This window comes from Gorilla gorilla, chromosome 12 (genome assembly GCF_029281585.2).
Source record: "Gorilla gorilla gorilla isolate KB3781 chromosome 12, NHGRI_mGorGor1-v2.1_pri, whole genome shotgun sequence".
In the NCBI taxonomy this organism is placed as follows: Eukaryota; Metazoa; Chordata; class Mammalia; order Primates; family Hominidae; genus Gorilla; species Gorilla gorilla.
In genome coordinates this window covers 86,061,208-86,081,125 of record NC_073236.2, presented here as the reverse complement: position 1 = coordinate 86,081,125, position 19,918 = coordinate 86,061,208, and the positions used below count along the sequence as shown (strand labels likewise).

The window sequence follows — 19,918 nt, the reverse complement described above, 5'->3', positions numbered from 1 at the left end:
ATAAAATAAGTACAAACACACACACACACCATTAGCAAATTAGGTATGCTGTGAATGTTGTTAGGTGTGAGGCTACTAAGTGACTTCTTTAAATTTTAAGTTCAGAAACTTAAAATTGAGAAAGAGTATTTATAAGAAAGGAAGGTAAGACGTGTATAAGAAGGTCTGGCTAACGTGCTTGGATGTGAGAAGGAAGATTTAAGTTGATTTCATGTCTTGGCAATTGTGAATGGTGCTGCAAGGAACATAAGTGTGCATGCATCTTTACAGTAGAATGATTTCTATTCCTCTGGGTATATACCCAGTAACGGGATTGCTGGGTCAAATGGCAGTTGTGTTTAGCTCTCTGAGGAACCACCATACTGCTTTCCACAATGGTTGAATTAATGTACACTCCCATCAACTGTGTATACATGTTCCTTTTTCTCCTCAACCTCGCCAGCACCTGTTATTTTTTTACTTTTTAATACCAGCCATTCTTACTGCTGTGAGATGGTATCTCATCGTGGTTTTGATTAGTAGGAAAAAAGATTTGAAGAATAAGATTTTTTTTTTCATTTCAATCATACAGTTATTCTATATCTCCTACTATAGTAGGAGGCAGGAAGTGGGAATCAACACTTCTCAGTCACAAAATTAGAAAGGCACATTTGGATAATGAGTCACATTAGAAAACACTAATACACATGAAACAATGGGAATATAAAAATCCTTAAAAGTGTAAAACAAGAAATGATAAGTGTGCTTATTACTGAAGACAAGTAACATGCCATTGATATTCTACTAGTTTTATATATTGAATTTATACCAAAGCTTATTTCCCCTATAAGACACTCAGAAGTTCTTTAATAAAAAATTCTCCGCCGAGTGTGGTGGCTCCCGCCTGTAATCCCAGCACTTTGGGAGGCTAAGGTGGGTGGACCACGAGTTCAGGAGATCGAGACCATCCTGGCTAACATGGTGAAACCCCGTCTCTACTAAAAATACAAAAAATTAGCTGGGCATGGTGGCACGCACCTGTAGTCCTAGCTACTTGAGAGGCTGAGGCAGGAGAATCGCTTAAACCTGGGAGGTGGAGGTTGCACTGCACTCCACCTGGGTTGCTGCACTGCACTCCAGCCTGGGCGACAGAGCAAGACTCCATCTCAAAAAACAAAACAAAACAAAACAAAAAACAAAACTCTTACTCTGAAGGGTTTCAGAAATGTAACCAATGGCTGTGACAGTACCACTGAGGTAGGAATCTAACATAACTAAGTTAATATTCAAAAGCATTTACCATGGAAAAAACAGTTCTTCAAGCTATTTTTGTATAAACGATCTAAAGTCAATCTAATTTGGGGTGGCTCTCAGGTACCCCATAAATATATACACTGACAGTATCCACGACAGTTTCTTTTTTCCTTTTTTTGAGACGAGCCTCGCTCTGTCACCCAGGCTGGAATGCAATGACACGATCTCAGTTCACTACAACCTCTGCCTCCCAGGTTCAAGCAATTCTCCTGCCTCAGCCTCCCAAGTAGCTGGGATTACAGGCACCCGCAATCATGCTCAGCTACTTTTTGGTATTTTTGTAGAGACAGCGTCTCACCATGTTGGCCAGGGTGGTCCTGAACTCCTGACCTCAGGTGATCCACCAGCCTCGGCCTCCCAAAGTGCTGGGATTACAGGCGTGAGCCATCACACTTGGCCCCCACAACAGTTTGTTTTATTTTGAGATGGAGTCTCACTCTGTCACCCAGGCTGGAGTGCAGTGGCGCAAACTCGGCTTACTGCAACCTCCCTGTCCTGGGTTTCATGCGATTCTTCTGCCTCAACCTCCCAAGTAGCTGGGATTACAGGTGTGCACCACCATGTCTGGCTAATTTTTGTATTCTTAGTAGAGACAAGGTTTCACCATGTTGGCCAAGCTGGTCTCCAACTCCTGGCCTCAGGTGATCCACCTCTGCCTCAGCCTCCCAAAGTGCTGGGATTACAGGCATGAGCCACTGCACCCAGCCCCACAACAGCTTTAAAAAAATAACTGAAAATTTAAAAAAAGCAAAATAAAGAAATTACAAATGAAATTACCATATTTTTAAAAAGCCTGAAAATAATAGTAATAATTTTGGGTGGAGGTCATTAAAGGAAAAAATCTGTTTCATATCAAATTCATACATCATTATCAGTGATTGTTAGCAAAAATCATTCTATAGCCACTCCATGACTTGAAGATTATCAGGTTGTCAGCAGTGATATATGAAGGAGAGTGAAGGTAAGTTTATTTTCCACGAGTTAGGCTGACCTTATAAAAATTAAAGTCAAAAAATGTGTTTTGATTATTAAATACAATATAGATGACAGAAAAATTTTCATTTTTTTAACCTCATGACGCAACAGTTGTTTTCACTTTTAATATCATAAATATATTAAGAAATATGCTATCTGCAACTATTAAAAACATTTCCCAATGACAAAAGTAAAACTTACACATGAGCAGAAAAATATTATTTTCACAGCCCTTGTTAATTATTTCAAAATAAAGCAAATTTAAATCGTGGTTTAGAAAAGTGTATTTAGAGCTCAGATTTACTACCAAAGCCTCCGCTTTGGAAGAGGAGCATTCACTTTATCTATTAAAATGGAAATATCAAATTGGATGGGCTGAAGAGGAGACCCATAACTGTGCTGAATGGTTTGCTTCCAAAAACGCAGTCATTACTTTATACAGACATACTTTCTCAAGCCTACTGAGAAAACCAAGTATAAGAGCATGTTTAGAAACTACCTAGCAAATAAAACAGACTTCGCAGTCTTTTCTAAGAACAGAGTCAACCACTCAAGTATCTATAAACATTGAGTACCTGTGAATTCCATGGAGATAGTGGGAATACAGATGAAAAGGGAAGGATAGAGAAGGATATCAAAGTATAAAAAGAGTGCTTCTGCCTTGAGAGCTATCTAGATGTAGAGAGAATGATACATGTCAGCAACAGCAAATTAACCCTATCCAATTGAAACAATGTTGCTAACAGGAATTAACTACACAATGATATTTTACATTATATTCTGTGTAGAAACTGGATTTACTTTTTATTTTTTCCGTATCTCATGAGAAGAAGCAGGCTTCCTCCTTTTTAGAGTTTCATCTGTGTCCTTTCCCTCAATTCCATACCTTCTCCACTTCCTTTTTTTTTTTTAAGATGGATTCTCACTCTGTCGCCCAAGCTAGAGTGCAGTAGCACTATTTCAGCTCACAGCAACCTCTGTCTCCTGGGTTCAAGCGGTTCTCCTGCCTCAGCCTCCAGAGCAGCTGGGACTACCAGCATGTGACACCACACCCACCTAATTTTTGTATTTTTAGTAGAGACAGGCTTTCTCCATTTTGGCCAGGCTGGTCTTGAACTCCTGACCTCATATAATCCGCCCACCTTGGCCTCCCACCTTCTCCACTGCCGAGACCAGCTCGGTTGGGGAGACCCTAACCCAGCGGTGCTAGAGGAATTAAAGACACACACAGAGAAATACAGAGGTGTGGAATGGGAAATCAGGGGTCTCACAGCCTTTGGAGCTGAGAGCCTTGAACACAGATTTACCCACGTATTTATTAAGATCAAGCCAGTAATAAGCATTGTTTCTACAGATTATAGATTAACTAAAAGTATTCCTTACGGGAAACAAAGGGATAGGCGGAAATAAAGGGATGGGTCTGGCTAGTTATCTGCAGCAGGAGCATGTCCTTAAGGCACAGATCAGTCACGCTATTGTTTGTGGTTTAAGAACACCTTTAAGCAGTTTTCCGCCCTGGGTGGGCCAGGTGTCCCTTGCCCTCATTCCGGTAAACCCACATCCTTCCAGCGTGGGCGTTATGGCCATCACAAACATGTCACAGTGCTGCAGAGATTTTGTTTATGGCCAGTTTTCGGGCCAGTTTATGGCCAGATTTTGGGGGGCCTGTTCCCAACACTCCGCTTTGCAGTTTGTTCCTAATATTGTCTCTTCTCCAGTTTTTTCTCATCATTCCTTCTCTACTGGGCTCCACTGTTCAACCTGCAGACTAGTTTAGGTTTTCCTTTCCCTAAAAATAAAACAAACAAACAAAATATCTTCCAATCTACTGTTTTCTCTCACTTTCTTTTTTTACCACTGAACTACCCCCAAAGACTACTCTTCTTGAGTCTACATTCAATGATCCCATTTTCCCACAAATCACTCATTCATTCATCCAACAAATGTCTACTTAGTGCCTATTATGTACCGGGTAATATTCCAGGTACTAGAGATACAGAAGTGAACAAGAGACAAAAATACCTGCCTCCATGGACCTTTTAATCACTTAATCAATAACTATCATGCAAATTCTACTGCCATAATTCATGTAAAGCTATTCCCTTGAAAATCATCATCAAATTCAATGGCCTTTTCTCAGCCTTGAACCTCCTATTCAGTTCGTACTGCCTCTGGCATTAAATTCCCCATATTTCTCTAACATAAACTTTTTTCTCCATGTCAACAGCACTGCTGTGGTGTTACAACTTTCTCTAACAACTCATTCTTCTTGGTTTACTTTTTCTATCCTACTATTTCAGAAATGTGATGACTCACCAGGATTCTGTCTTCAATCTCTATTTATTTTTTTATTCCTTTACTTTATACATGTTTTTTTTTTTGTTTTTTGTTTTTTGTTTTTTGAGATGGAGTCTTGCTCTGTTGCCCAGGCTGGAGTGCAGTGGTGCGATCTTGGCTCACTACAACCTCCACCTCCCAGGTTCAAGCGAATCTCCTGCTTCAGCCTCCCTAGTAGCTGGGATTATAGACGTACGCCTCCATGCCCAGATAATTTTTGTACTTTTAGTAGAGATGGTGTTTCACCATGTTAGCTAGGCTGGTCTCGAACTCCTGACCTCCAGTGACTAGCCTGCCTCGGCCTCCCAAAGTGCTGGGATTACAGACATGAGCCACCACGCCCGGCCTATACATGTTCTCTATTAGTGAATTTGTTCAATTCTGAAACATTACTGAGCAAATTCATCTCTAGGTGAATGATTGCTCCTAACTGAACTTTCCCTCATGGTCCAGAACCAAATTTCCAAATATCTGCCAAATATTTCCATCCAGACATTCTATCAGCCCCTTAAAATCAACATGCCTAACACAGACCTGGAGGCATAAATTTAATAAAACATGCAAAACCTCTTAACTGTAAACTACAAAATACTACTGAGAAAAGCAAAGATCTAAAAAAAAAGTAGAATACACCATGTTCATAGATATAAAGATTCGCTATTTTAAAAATATCAATTCTCCCCCAAAACAATCTAACGATTCAATGTGAGCCCAATCAAAATACCCAAAGGTGCTACGGGTATTGTCTTAATAGTTGGAAAAAAAAAACAAAAACTGATTCATACAGATGGGAATGTAAAGGGCCAAATAAAGCCAAAACAATCATGTAGAATAGAGCCAGAGGACTCATACAAGCAGCTATCAAAACTAATAAAGCTGGAATATTTAAGGTAGCATGGTATTGGCACAGGATAGAGAAAGAGACTAATAAAACAACTGAAACTGCAGAAACAGATACCTTCAACAAATGGTCACTTTTATGACAAAGGTGACAATGGTTTTGGGTCCACTGAATATCCATATGGGGAAAAAAAAATCTTGACCCCTGTCCCACACAATACCCAATAATCAATTTCAGATGGATTGCGAATTAAATTCCAGATTGGATTTAGGAACAACAAAGCTTCTAGAAAAAAAAAAAAAAAAGAAAGGAAAAAATCTATAAACTGATCTTGGAATAGAAAAATAATTTTTAATCTTCATATTAAAAGCAATACACATAAAGGTAAATAGTGATAAATTGGACCACGTTAAAATTAAGAACTCCTTAAATCAATAAAAAGATAAATTATTTTTAAAACATGAGAAAATTTGTGCAGGAACTTCATAAAGGAGGATATGCAAATAGCTAATAAAATACATGGAAAAGTACTCACCTTCTTGTCATTCCATTAGGGAAATGCAAATGAAAACCTCAGTGAGCACCCACAACACCACCGACCAGAATATTTAAAATGAAACACAGAGTAAGTATCTGGCAGGGATGTGGTAAAAGTGCAACTATCATATCCAGGTGGTGGTGACATAAATTAATAACCTTAAAATTGGAGGCCAGGCACGGTGGCTCACGCCTGTAATCCCAGCATTTTGGGAGGCCGAGGCAGGCGGATCACGAGGTCAGGAGATAGAGACTATCCTGGCTAACACGGTGAAACCCTCTCTCTACTAAAAATACAAAAATATTAGCCAGGCACGTTGGCGGGCGCCTGTAGTCCCAACTACTTGGGAGGCCAAGGCAGGAGAATGGTGTGAACCCAGGAGGCGGAGCTTGCAGTGAGCCGAAATCGCACCACTACACTCCAGCCTGGGCGACAGAGTGAGATTCCGTCTCAGAAAAAAAAAAAAAAAGAAATTGGGTAGGGCACAGTGGCTCATACCTGTAACCCCAGCACTTTGGGAGACCAAGGTGAGCAGATCACCTGAGGTCAGGAATTCCTGACCAACATGTTTAAACCCAGTCTCTACTAAAATACAAAATTAGCCAGGTGTGGTGGTGCATGCCTGTAGTCCCAAGTACACTGAGGCACAAGAATCACTTCAACCCAGGAAGCGGAGGTTGCAGTGAGCCGAGATCGTGCAACAGCACTCCAGCCTAGGCAACAGAGCAAGACTGTCTCAAAAAAGAAAAAAATATGTCTAAAAGAAGATATTGATTTCTCTTTTTAAGATTCCCTCGCTAAATTGAATAAGCTTCAGAATTATACTTTGGGATATGACAGTATAACTGGTACTAAACTAGCCATCCATCCAAAACAATCATAAGAGTGGACAAAATATATAAGGCAACTTACTCGGGTATTAACCAGCAGGCAGACAACTGTGATTCCTGAGAGAAGTGAAACACAAGAGATGAGCCCATGATCACCCCAGCTCTGTACCTGGGGACATTTCCCCGTTACGGTACAGTGAGCTGCAGTCCAAGTAGAGCAACGGTAAGGTTGGGGAAGGTGTACTCCAACCAGAGGAAAGAGGCTCAAGTGCAGTAGTAAACTGAGGAGACAGAGATTAGAATTTAAGTGGTTGAAATCTGCAGGTAAGGCCCTAGAGAAGAATGAATTGTGCAGACAGGAGGCCTCTTGTGTGGAAGTTGCCCAAGGGTCCTTGGTTCAAGCGTAGGTTGCACACGTACAAGGTAAGGCAAATAAAAACTGCTTAAGGGTCAAGAATGGAACAGAAATAATTAGAAGTCAAACACTACTGAGGGGCCATGGAACTCCTAAGACTTCTGGCTGAGTCAGAGTGATGAGACCATACTGTTCCAAAAGAATGGAGATCAATCCTGGGTACTTGTGAGAGGAAGGGGAAGGATGTCTCCAAGCTTTTGTGTATGTGAAATTGTCCAGGACGTTTTAAAAAAGAAAAAAAAAAAAGACTGCCACAAATTCTGAAGGGAATTTCAAAACGAAAATTTCGAGAACACTTTGAATATCTGAAATATTCCTAATGTGCATATAGCATACCCTGAATTTTTTAAAACTGAACATCAGAATAAAAATCAAACTGAACACTGTCTTATTTACTCAGTAATATTAAAGTCACATTTTGTATATTAATTGAAAAATGATTTAAAACCTAAAGAAACAGGGAGAGAGAAGAGACAAGATATAGATAAATCCACAGCAGAATAACAACACAGTAATTAGGACAGAACTAACCTTCATATACTTTGTACCTCTTATGGTATTTATTACAGCCTATCTTGAATTCTGGTTATTAAAATATCCTCAATTAAATTGTAAGCCCATGATATCAGGAACTAAGCCTGATAGTGTAGAGGCCTGATAATCACCTAATCAATGGAGGATAATGAGAAAAATTCAGTTGTGACTTTTACCATCCTATTGATAAGCAAAACTAGTTGGCTAAGCTGGTGTTTCTTTGCTCCTTCACCTTTTTATGTGAGACCCATCTAGGACAACATGTTAGGGCAAAGGAGATAAATATTTCAAAAATAAAACAGGACTACTGTTCGGTTAAGGATGTATGAAGAACTGCACTCATTCTGTTGCTCTCTAGAACTGCCAATATAGAAGACAGAAGCTTCATTTGGCTGTTTAAATTTTAATTTTAATTAATTAAAATGGAATAAAATTAAAATTTGAGTTCTTCAATCAAACCAGACAAACTTCAAGTGTTCAAGAGCCCCATGTGGCTAGTGACCATCATAAGGGACAATGTAGATATAGGACAATTCCAACTTCTATTGGGTAGGACTGGTCTAGAGATTAGGACTTAATTGAATTGAAATTTAACCTAGAATACAAGGTATACCTGTCTTCAAGATACCCATTTAGCATTGGAAACAGAGAGCCAGGCGATCAGTTGCAGGTCTTGGAGTAAGTATCAAAGACAGAAAGATAATGTGTAATTCTAGAAGCTAGAAAAGTACTGTGGGTTCCTAGAAAGAAAAAGAAAGCAGAATCATAGTATCTGGTATTAAAATGGTATCCAATAGGGACCAGAGACCAAGGAAAAAGATTAAGGATGAAATAAAAGACCCCACTTCAGAAGGCAGAGCTCCAAGTGTCTGGAGTACACAAAGATATGGGAGAAAGACTTTCCCCTCTTCAATCCAAACAGGTAAGACTCCAAACAGGTAGAAGAGAAAAGCCAGAACCTCTGAGGGTAGGAACACTGCTTTTCCCACAATAGATCATATAACATAGTATGGAAGAAATCTCTAATTGTAAATGCTTAAGAAAGCAAGAATGGCATGAGAACATTTCCTGCAATAATTTCTAGGGAGACATTTTCTGGTTTTGAAAAAACACCTTTTTCCATTTCCTAAATTAGAGGAAAAATGAAGCAATCTGGAAAAACGTATCTTAGGTAACAAAATATTTTTGAAAACAGGAAATTGAGAAACTAGAAGCAGCCTTTGACCCACACAAAACTTTTGACCAAAATCAACTCAGTTGTGGCATGCAACATATTGAGTACAGTTACAAGCAAAGCCCCATGTGAAGATTTCATGAAAGCAAGAACTCAAAACAGGACTCTCATCTGGGAGAAATATGGTAGACCTATACATACATGTAAGTACTAAATCTAACTAGAAATAATAAATAATGATCATTGTTTAACATAGCATTCATTAAAGAAAAAGCTTTTTTAAGGGACTTTTTTAAATGTAATTATCTTAGTGAACGCTCTTTTAGAAAAATGCTTAATGTGACTATGAGTTCTAGGGAATTACTATAACAATTCTGTACAAATTACCAATTATAAACACAATTTTGTACCAAATGAAAATTACAGTGAGGTGAGTTTTATCTCTATTAGCTAGAAAATATACTCTTTCATTTTTTTGTTTGTTTTGTTTTGTTCTTAAGATAGGGTCTTGCTCTGTCGCCCACGATGGAGGACAGTGGCACATTCATGGCTCACTGCAGCCTCAACTTCCTGGGCTCAAGCGATGCTCCCACCTCAACCTCATGAGTAGCTGGGATTACAGGCATGCACCACCCACACAGCTCATTTTCCATTTTTTGTAGAGACAAGGTCTTGCTATGTTGCCTAGGCTGGTCTTGAACTCATGGGCTCAAGTGATCCTTCCACTTCGGCCTCCCAAAATGTTGAGATTATAGGCATAAGCCACCACACCCAGCCTAGTCTTTCATTTCGAGGCTCAGATTTTGACAATAATTCTAAAAAATAACATGGTCAGTAAGTCTGTAACGAACAGTTTAACCACAGGCTGTCCATCTCCTCCAGTTATAGCAGCAGGCTGGCTGGCTATGCAGAGATCATCTATATATTCAATTTTACATTTGAATTATATATGAATTTTTAACTGTATCTCTACTTTTTTGAGTTCTACATGTACTCTGTTCTCCATTATGCATTTCATTTTTCTATACAATTGAACAGTAAAATTATTTTTTCATTGTATAGCTAGTTTATGTAAAACATTTTTCCCCCACCTCTTTCATGAACCAAAAAAGGAACATTTGTAAGAACATTTATCTCCTGCAGTATTTCTCTGGTCCTGTGTTCATACTGACATCTGGTGGCACTAGAAAAGAAACTCCATTATTGCTACGACAAAGGAATTTTTTTTTTCCAGTGTTGCCCATTTATTCTATGTATCCTCAAGTTTATGTTTTTCCAGCACTTTACTTATACCCAAGACAGCAGAACAATTATTAAAATCTTTAGTCTGAAATGTAGTAGTTTATTGATATACAGAATTTTTTTAAAATTATACTAAAAAGTTATATTTCTGTTTTATAAATTTCTTCATGTCTGCCCAGTGGCTAACAATCTTAAAGATGCATACTGATGGGAAAAACCATGATCTTCTGGGCAAAACTCATTATGTTAGGGATATAACAAAAACATTGTGGCGAATATCCCAATCCAATCATCCACGTTATCACTGACATTTCTCATGGTTTCTAACAGACAGGGAGACGTCTAATGGCCAATTAGACATCAGAGACCATATCCAGAAAAATACATCCTTCAATCAAATGAAAGTATTAAAAGACAAAAAGCTAAAATTCCACTATCCTATTATATATTGTTTATTTTTCCATGTCTCCCCAGCAGCAGAGTCAAGAAACATTTGATTTAGATAACACATCCCTAAACTTACACCTTCTTCTAGGGCTATAACACTGTAATTCTACTACTTTCAGAAATTATTCAACTTTTTGAAGCATTCATACAGCAGTATTCTCCTTACTAGATCCACCTTGTAAGAATGACCCATACTAAAGCTTAGAGAAACAAAATATTCTGGGAGTTCCCTATCAAAGAAAAAGTGTATGGACAGACTATCCTTAATCCCAAAGAGTCCTATTTATGTAGAAGCAACATTTCCATTTTAGCCATACTAACCAATGAAAATCACATATCATTAGTTGGCCAATGGCATTAGTAATCATGAAGAATGAAGAGACAATTGCATTAACCATGTAACACTCCAGTTTGATAGCCACAAAGGCATGGCATGCTGTACAGCAGGGCTACTCAACATTGTCACAAACTGGCTGTCAATGTGCAAATTGTTATCAGTCCTCAACAAGGTAAGAAGTTTTGAACAGAATGTAAACAACTATGTCCCTAAGCACACTTTATTTTAGCTGACATTTTCCTTGAGACAGGACTTCCTTGATGAAGAAACCAATATATTGATTTATATAATGGTTCAAGCTTCTTATATAAATCGACTGACATTTTGAGTGGCACTGCTCTACGGTACCTAACTAGAACGGAGATTGTATTCTATGGACTGGGGTTGAGGGAGATTTTATCTAGGTCTATTCATTGCTACCATATACTAGAATTCAAATTATTACAAAAATACTGAAATCGAGAATTTTTGTTTTACTTTAAAAATGAATATGGACTTCCAATTTTAATATTGTAGCACAATATAGGCATTTCCCTTTACTTTTCTTAGAAATCATCCAAAAGCAATTAATCCAACATCAGCAAGAAAAATAAAATAAAAACACACTCTCCATTTTTAGTAAAACTATAATTCTAGTTTTAGATTTTTGAACTCCAGATCAAAATTTGTAAAAGGGGCTCCAAAAGAACAACGATCAATCCTGGGTACTTGTGGGAGAAAGAAGACAGATGTGTCAGCTGCACATCTAAGAAAAAGCTAGCAAAGAACACTTCTCAAAGGTTAGGGGCTCCCTCTAAGGAACAAAACTAAGTACCAGGAAAAAATGCACAGGCTAGCAGCAGGAACTTCTCTGGACCAGTTGAAATCCGAAAATCAGAGGGACTGGATCCAAAAAAAGAATCACACGAAGTGGTCTATCTCTGCTACCACAAATGGGAAACTGTATTGCAAAAATCCCACAGCTGCCAACCCCCAATGGCTAGTGAAAGATACTAGCTAAATGAGTTCATGTCCAAAAATCCTCAGTCTAAAGGAAAACTCCATAATATGGAATGTGCCTCTACCTCCTTCCTATTATAAACCTCCTGAAAGCAGCTAATTGAGCAAAAACTCACATATTCCCAAGATGAATTATCACAAAGGTACCAGCACAAATCCATACAAAGATACAAGAATAAAGGAAGAAAAGTTATAGAAAAACAATAGACCAACAACAAAAGAAAGCCAAAACCTCTCATCTGAAAAATATTACCACAAACCAAAGGAAAACTGTAGCTAAATCTACAACTGTAAATTTTAAAAAAGACGTTAAGGAAGCAATTGTCTCTGTGAAAACAGCACCAACACTGAAATACAAGTGCTCAGTAAAAAAAATGGCTGACAGGAAATGATATAATTTAAACTGAATTCAGAAAATACCTGGGAAAAGCAAAAACCATCATAAAAAATCCAATTGAAATTGAAAGAAACACTAGACAGAATAGACATTTCTGAAGAGGAACATAGAGGCTTAAAAAAAACAGGAAAAGTAAAACAAAAACACAGAGAAAGAAAAACAGAGAAAAAACAATAGACATTGAAAACAGATGAGATAACAACATGTAAACACACTGGCCCAAGACCACCACCATAATAACAGAACAGACAAATATTTAAAGATATAATTCCAGAAAGATTAACTAAAATTTAAAATATCCAAGTCTACATATTGAAAGGGCACACACTGTATCAGAGAAAACTGGTAAGGAATGGACATGCAAAAGTATTGTCACAAAAAGAGAAGAAAATTAGGCTAGCTTCAGACTTCAACTCTAGAACAGAATGGATCATCATTTTTAAAGCTCTCAAGGAAAGAGATGTAATTCCAGGATTTTGTACCTGATCAAACTGCTGTTCAAGTTTGAATCATTATACAATTTAAGTGATTCAATTTTTTTACCTTTTTTTTTTTTTTTTTTTTTTTGCAGAGATGGGGTGGTCTCGCTCTGTTGCCCAGGCTGGTCTCGAACTCCTGGCCTCAAGTGATCCTCTCACCTCAGCTTCCCAAAGTGCTGGGAATACACACAGGAGCAACAGTGCCCAGCCAAATTATTCAATTTTGAACATGTAAAAACTCAGGGAATAGTATTGCCATAGGTCCTGTTAGACGACTGTGTTAAAGGAATTATTTAGCTAACCAAACAAGGCTGGAAAAAACATGCCAAAATAACTGGTGATAAACTTCTAAGCTATTTAACCGTGGAACTAAGAACAAAGTTAAATGATGCATTTAAGATGCCAGAACAAAATGCAAAATGTTATTCCCACTAACAATGCAAATATAACTGACAAAAGTTGGAAAAGTGGGGGGAGAAAGAGAGTTATGTAAGAACAATATAAGGATACTGATTTCCTCATCTTTAAAAGCTGGAGGTTTAAATCTATTAATCAAATGTGACTAATAAAATAACACATTATATAAATACATTTAATTATACGAAGGTAAAACCAGAAAGATAATAAATATCCTAGTTTCATAATTGCTTACATTAAGGAATTAAAAGCCAGGTGCAGTGCCTCACTCCTGTAATCCCAGTTCTTCGGGAGGCCGAGGCAGGCGGATCACTTCAGGTCAGGATTTTGAGACCAGCCTGGCCAACATGGTGAAACCTCATCGCCACTAAATGTACAAAAATTAGCCTGGCATGGTGGCAGGCACCTGTAAGCTCAGCTACTCGGGAGGCTGAGGCACAAGAATCCCTTGAACCCTGGAGGTGGAAGTTGCAGTGGGCGGAGATCGCACCACTGCACTCCAGCCTGGGTCACAGAGTGAGACTCTGTCTCAAAAAAAAAAAAAAAGTAATTAAAAGACATTGTGTTAAAACATAGAAAGGTGGCTGGGCGCAGTGGCTCACGCCTGTAATCCCAGCACTTTGGGAGGCCGAGGCAGGTGGATTGCGAGGTCAGGAGATCTAGACCATCCTGGCTAACACGGTGAAACCTCATCTCTACTAAAAATACAAAAAAAAAAAAAATTAGCCAGGTGTGGTCACAGGCGCCTGTAGTCCCAGCTACTTGAGAGGCTGAGGCAGGAGAATGGCATGAACCCGGGACGCAGAGCTTGCAGTGAGCCGAGATCGTGCCACTGCACTCCAGCCTGGGCAGACAGAGCGAGACTCCATCTCAAAAAAATAAATAAAAAAATTAAAAAAAATAAAACATAGGTATAATATAAAGTTGTATCAAGAACCATAAAATTAAAAAAACAAACAAAAGTAAAACCAGAACATGAAATTAACACTTTTTAAATGTAACTTTTAGTAAACTCCATACTTTTAATCTAAGAAAACTCAAACCCGTATTTTAAAGAATATGTCCTCAAGTAAAAATGCTTACATGACAATCCCTGAAGATTAATCTTCCAGTTGAAAAATCTAAAAAAAACCTCCAAAGCAAAGTTTTATTAACATAATATATATTAAGAGATATGAATGTGAAACCACAAAATTCATAGCACATCAAAAAATAGCCTTATGAATGATCACTTATCCATGAAGACACTAATGAAAAGTGAATCACATGGTGGTTTGTTCAATTTTAGAATATGTCAGCAGAGTCAAGTTAAAGCATATGCTATGTGAGCTGAAGTACGACACATTTTACAGTTAAATATTGAAATAGGCAGCCTCACCCAACACTATTTATAAAACATTCTGTTCTTATTAAATATTACACAGAATAAGCAAACTCAGAAAAACAAAAAATGAAAAACCATCCATCAAAAGCCAAAAGCGCATGCCATGCAGTTCCCATGGAGTGTCCTATGAAATCACACTGGTTTGGATTTGAGCCTCCAATTTAGCAATGTTTTCTAAATATAATAAAAAGGAAATCTATCTCCTAAATATTAGCTGGATTTTTCACTTAGAATTTATTATAGCTATCAATAAGAATATCTTTATTTCCAAAGCAGTTTTACCTACCCTTAGAATATTTATTATGTGTATATGGAGCAAGGGGAAAGGAAAGAGAGCAGGGGAAGGACAAGACAAGGGTAGAGAAAAGAAATAAGGCAGCAAGACTCCTTGTTAAAAAATAAACTCTAACCTGTGTGCTAGCAAAAAGATGTTCTGGAAGGACAATATTCATGTAGAAAGATGAGATGTTCCCTGAATTTCCCCTTTCTCGTGAGGTTTTCTCATTTTGATTCCTACTGCCATTAAGTTGAAGAGTTCCCTTTTAAAGCTCATCTTTATTAAAATGTTGGTGAGCTCTGTGTAAGAAAGATAGTCCCATTACAAACAGTGGAGCAGTCGACTTTCCAGAGTCCCTCCATTTAGCTTTATGTTCAATCATAATCAGATCCAACACACCTCTCATGTCAACAACTTTTCCAGTCACCTGGGAGATTTCCATAGTTCCATATTCACTTTCTACCCCTAGATTCTCTGGGTTTATATTCTATAGCCTCTAGCAATAAGCTAGAGCTAACTGGGCCATCAGGACAGGTCCTACAACATGTAATAGAGTATAGTTTCCCTTGAGGGAGAGAAACAAAATACCTCAAACAACATATTCCAAATTTTCAGTTTTGGAAGATAACTCTACAGATGGGAAAGGAAGCTATTCTAGACAGGTTAACCTTCCTTTCTCACTTTAAGTCCAACTAGTCCAGCTACTCTTCCTCATCTAGAAATTATTTGTAGTTTGATACAAACCTTGAAGTATTTTGGATTTTGTTTTAATTTTAAAACTCTTCCATTATAGACTGAAGCAGGAATCACTATATGGTTATTTAAAAGATAAAAAGATTGTCCAAGTGCAGTGGCTCATGCCTGTAATCCTAGCACTTTGGGAAACTAAGGGAGGAGGATCGCTTGAAGACGAGCCTGGGCAACATAGCAAGACCCCAAATCTACAAAAATTAAACATTAAAAAAAAATTAGCTGGGTGTGGTGGCAGTGCTTGTGGTCCCAGCTACTCAAGAGGCTGAGGCAGGAGGATAACTTGAGCCCAATAGTTTGAGGCTGTAGTGAGCTATGATTTTGCCACTGCACTCCAGCCTCGGCAAAAGAGCAAGACCCTACGTCAAAAAATAAAAAAAGGTAAAGGTGAGCGAGGCAGAGTGCTAAAGTTTGTCCTATTATTCATGATGCAGAGAAGACACTGACACCCATATTATCTAACTAAAGAGTTATATGTCCATTCCTTTTTTTTGCACACACAACACCGTTGTATACATGCCCATTCTTCCACACACTGTTTTTCTTTTTTTTGTTTTGTTTTTTTTTTTTGACACAGAGTTATTGTTGTTCAAGCTGGAGTGCAATGACGCAATCTCAGCTCACTGCAATGTCCGCCCTCCCGGATTCAAGTGATTCTCCGGCCTCAGCCTCCCAAGTAGCTCAGATTACAGGCATGTGCCACCACACCCAGCTAATTTTTTGTATTTTTAGTAGAAACGAGGTTTCACCATGTTAGCCAGGCTGGTCTCGAACCCCTGACCTCAGGTGATCCGCCCGCCTCGGCCTCCCAAAGTGCTGAGATTACAAGTGTGAGCTACCACACCTGGCCCTTCCACATTATGTTTTTACAAACACTAAGGCTCTACTTTCCTTTTTTTAAACACTATATTGGCCAGGCACAGTATTTCGTATTAGTCAATACAAAAGATTTATTTCTTAGTCAATACAAATTTACCATTTACAAAATGGTAAATTCACTGCCACAGAAACAAAATAAATCCTACTACTAAAAATAAGTGATTTAAAGTTATTTACTGGTTTGAATTATCTCCCATCCCTTGCTTCATTAACATAAAAAAGTACAAGTTAACTACATGTTGAAATATAAACCCCTAAAAACTATGCATCTCTAATTTTCTCCAAATACTAATAAAAGTAGGCACAATACTGAATTTCATAAATGGGACTCTAATAATAATAATAATAATTTGAAACTGTAAACTATGTGGCCAGAACAGCATTTCTCAAATAGTCCCATGGAATATCAATGTTCCTGGAGGTATTCCTAAATGTTCCATAAAAAGAATACAGCTGGGCACAGTGGCTCATGCCTGTAATCCCAGCACTTACAGAGGCTGAGGCAGGCAGATCGCCTGAGGTCAGGAGTTCCAGATTAGCCTGGCCAACATGGTGAAACCCCATCTCTACTAAAAATATAAAAATTAGCCAGGCGTGGTGGCGGGGGCTTGTAATCCCAGCTACTTGGGAGGCTGAGGCAGGAGAAACACTTGAACCCGGGAGGCAGAGGTTGCAGTGAGCCGAGATTGTGCCATTGCACTCCAGGCTGGACAACGAGACTGAAAGAACAGTACAGTCAAATACGTTTCAAAGCTCCGCGATAAACAAATGTTGTTTAAAGAGAGGTCTTCTCAGAATCCTTCATTCTTTTATTTAACAAATAATTTACTGAACACCTACCATATACCAGGCACTAAACTGAGTTTGGGAGTTACAACAGTGAACAAGATGAATAAAATCCCTGCCTTAATGGAACATTCTTTCTAGTGAAGGGGGCAGTAAATAAACAAGGGAGTAATAATTAACTGGAGTCAGTGATGAAGACACTAAAAGAGAATGCATAAAGAGATCAGTGGATACTTCAGACAGGGTGGGCACAATAAGTCACATATGTAATGTCTTCATGTTTTTCTACACTGGGGGATACAGCACACAGTGTTTCGCAAATGTATGTGATTAGGAAACCTTTTGTCAATAAACATGTTTTTAATAGTTCACTGAATCAGTTTTCTACCCAAAACACAGACAACAGCAAGATCAAGATTCAAAGATAGCTCTTCTCTTCCTAAATCCAGTCTTTTTAAAGTTTCCTCACCTGTAAAAGTGGGAATAATAATAGTACATGTCTCAGAATCACAGTGAAGATCCAATTATCTGCTTCATGTAAAACACCCACACAAGGCTTAGTATACACTCTGCTTAATAAATGTTATTGTTACTGTTAATACAGCACTCTGCACATGAAGTCTTCTGTCATTCAAGGGTGACTAATTATTCTCCCTTTTAAAATCTCAAACTTGTAAAATCACCTTTTTTACTCCTCCACGTAGACGATTTCTTGAGGAAAGCAACTAGAATGGAGATTGCATATAGCTGAGCCTCAATAAATGCTTCCTCTGTAGTTGTACAGAATATCCAAAGTAGGTTAAATGCAGGTGCAGGGGAAAAAAGAAACTTAATATAAAAAAGCAATCACTCCTCTAGGAAACCCAAGCTACATTAAACCAAAGCTTCCATGAAATGTGTATAATACTTTTCGCATATTCAAAGTACTTTCATAAATTAACATTACTAGCAATGTGTCATATTATTCCTGGTAAGATGCACTAAGATACCATGGCATTTCTGTGGTATTCCTGCCAGAAACACAAACCCTGAACCTTATCAAGAAGAAACATCAGACAAACCCAAATCGAAGGATATTATACAAAATCAATGACCTGAACTCTTAAAAAAGTTAAAATCATAAAAGACTAAAAAACTGTTCCAAATTAAAGGAAGCCAAAGAGACATAACAACTAAATATAACAAGTGATCTTGGATTCATCATGGACCAAAATCTTTTTTTCTGTTGCTATACAAGACATTCACGAAAAAACTGAATGAGGGCTGTAGACTAAATAATACTATTCTATCCATGTTAACTTCCTGATAAGATTATGATCATCATATGGTAGTCAGAATTTTATTGCTTTTAGGAGTTCACACTAAAGTAGAACTAAAGGGGCGTGATGTCTACAACTTAATCTCACAAGGATTAAAAAAAATACAAAGAAGGAAATTAAATGACAAACCTGGCAAAAGAAGAAAATCTGGGTGAAAAGTATATGAGGAACCCTTTGTACTGTTATTGACTATTTCCATAAGTCTGAAATTATTTCAAAACAAAATGTCTAAATACAAAAGTAATGAGGAAAAAAGGAAAGATGGAAAATAATCATATGAATAGATGCTCAACATCATTGGCAATTAGGAAAATGCAAATAAAAACCACAGTGAGATACTACTAAACCTCCATTAGAATTACTAAGATATAAGGGAGAAAAAGAAAAAGCTGGCAATAGCAAATGTTGGCAAGGATATGGGGCAACTAAAAGTCTCAAACATTACTGAAGGAAATGCAAACCAGTAGAAAAAAACTTCCAACTTGTTTTCCAAAGTTAAACATATATTTACCATATGTCATACCAATCCTAAGTATTAACCCAAGAGAAATAAAAACTTATATTGATACAAAACCTGTCTGCAAATGTTTATAGTAGATTTAGTCGTAACCACTAAACACTGCAAACAACTCAAATATCCAACTGATAAATGGATAAACTGTATCCCATCTATTTAATCACATCTATTTAATAGAATACGATTCAGCCAACAAAAAGAAATGGATTATTGATACATGCAACAATATGGATGAATCTCAAAAGTATCATGACAGCTAAAGGAAGCCAGTCTCAAAGGCTATATGGTGTATATTAATTCATATATATGAACAGATCAGTCACTGTCGGGGTGGAGCTGGGGGGGGAGGGAAGAAAATATTGATTAAAAATTGGCAGCATGATGGAATTTTGAGGAGTGATGGAATGGTTCTATATCTTGATTGTTGTCATTACAGAATTTTATGAATACATCAAAACTCACAGAACTGTTTTATTAAAAAGAATGAATTTTACTAAAGTACATAAATTTAAGTAATATTTTTAAGTCCACAAGGAAAAAAAGTACTTTCACAGACAACTCATTTCATTCTCAGCCCAATAACAAAGACTAGATAGGTACTATTGCTCTCATTTTATAAGTGAGGATACTGAAACACATAGTAAATAAATAAATATACAAATTACATGTGACAAAACCAAAACTATAGTCCAGATGCACTGATTCTATTCCAAACGCTTCATTGACTCAATTTTCTCATGTTCCACTAAAC

At 37.6% G+C, this 19,918-nt stretch overlaps 1 protein-coding gene across 9 annotated transcripts in view; it reads right to left on the bottom strand.

The window, feature by feature from the left end:
* Positions 1–19,918, bottom strand: part of ASB3 (ankyrin repeat and SOCS box containing 3) — a 192,842-nt gene that overhangs the window by 61,837 nt on the left and 111,087 nt on the right. The gene's annotated exons all lie outside the window — the stretch shown is intronic.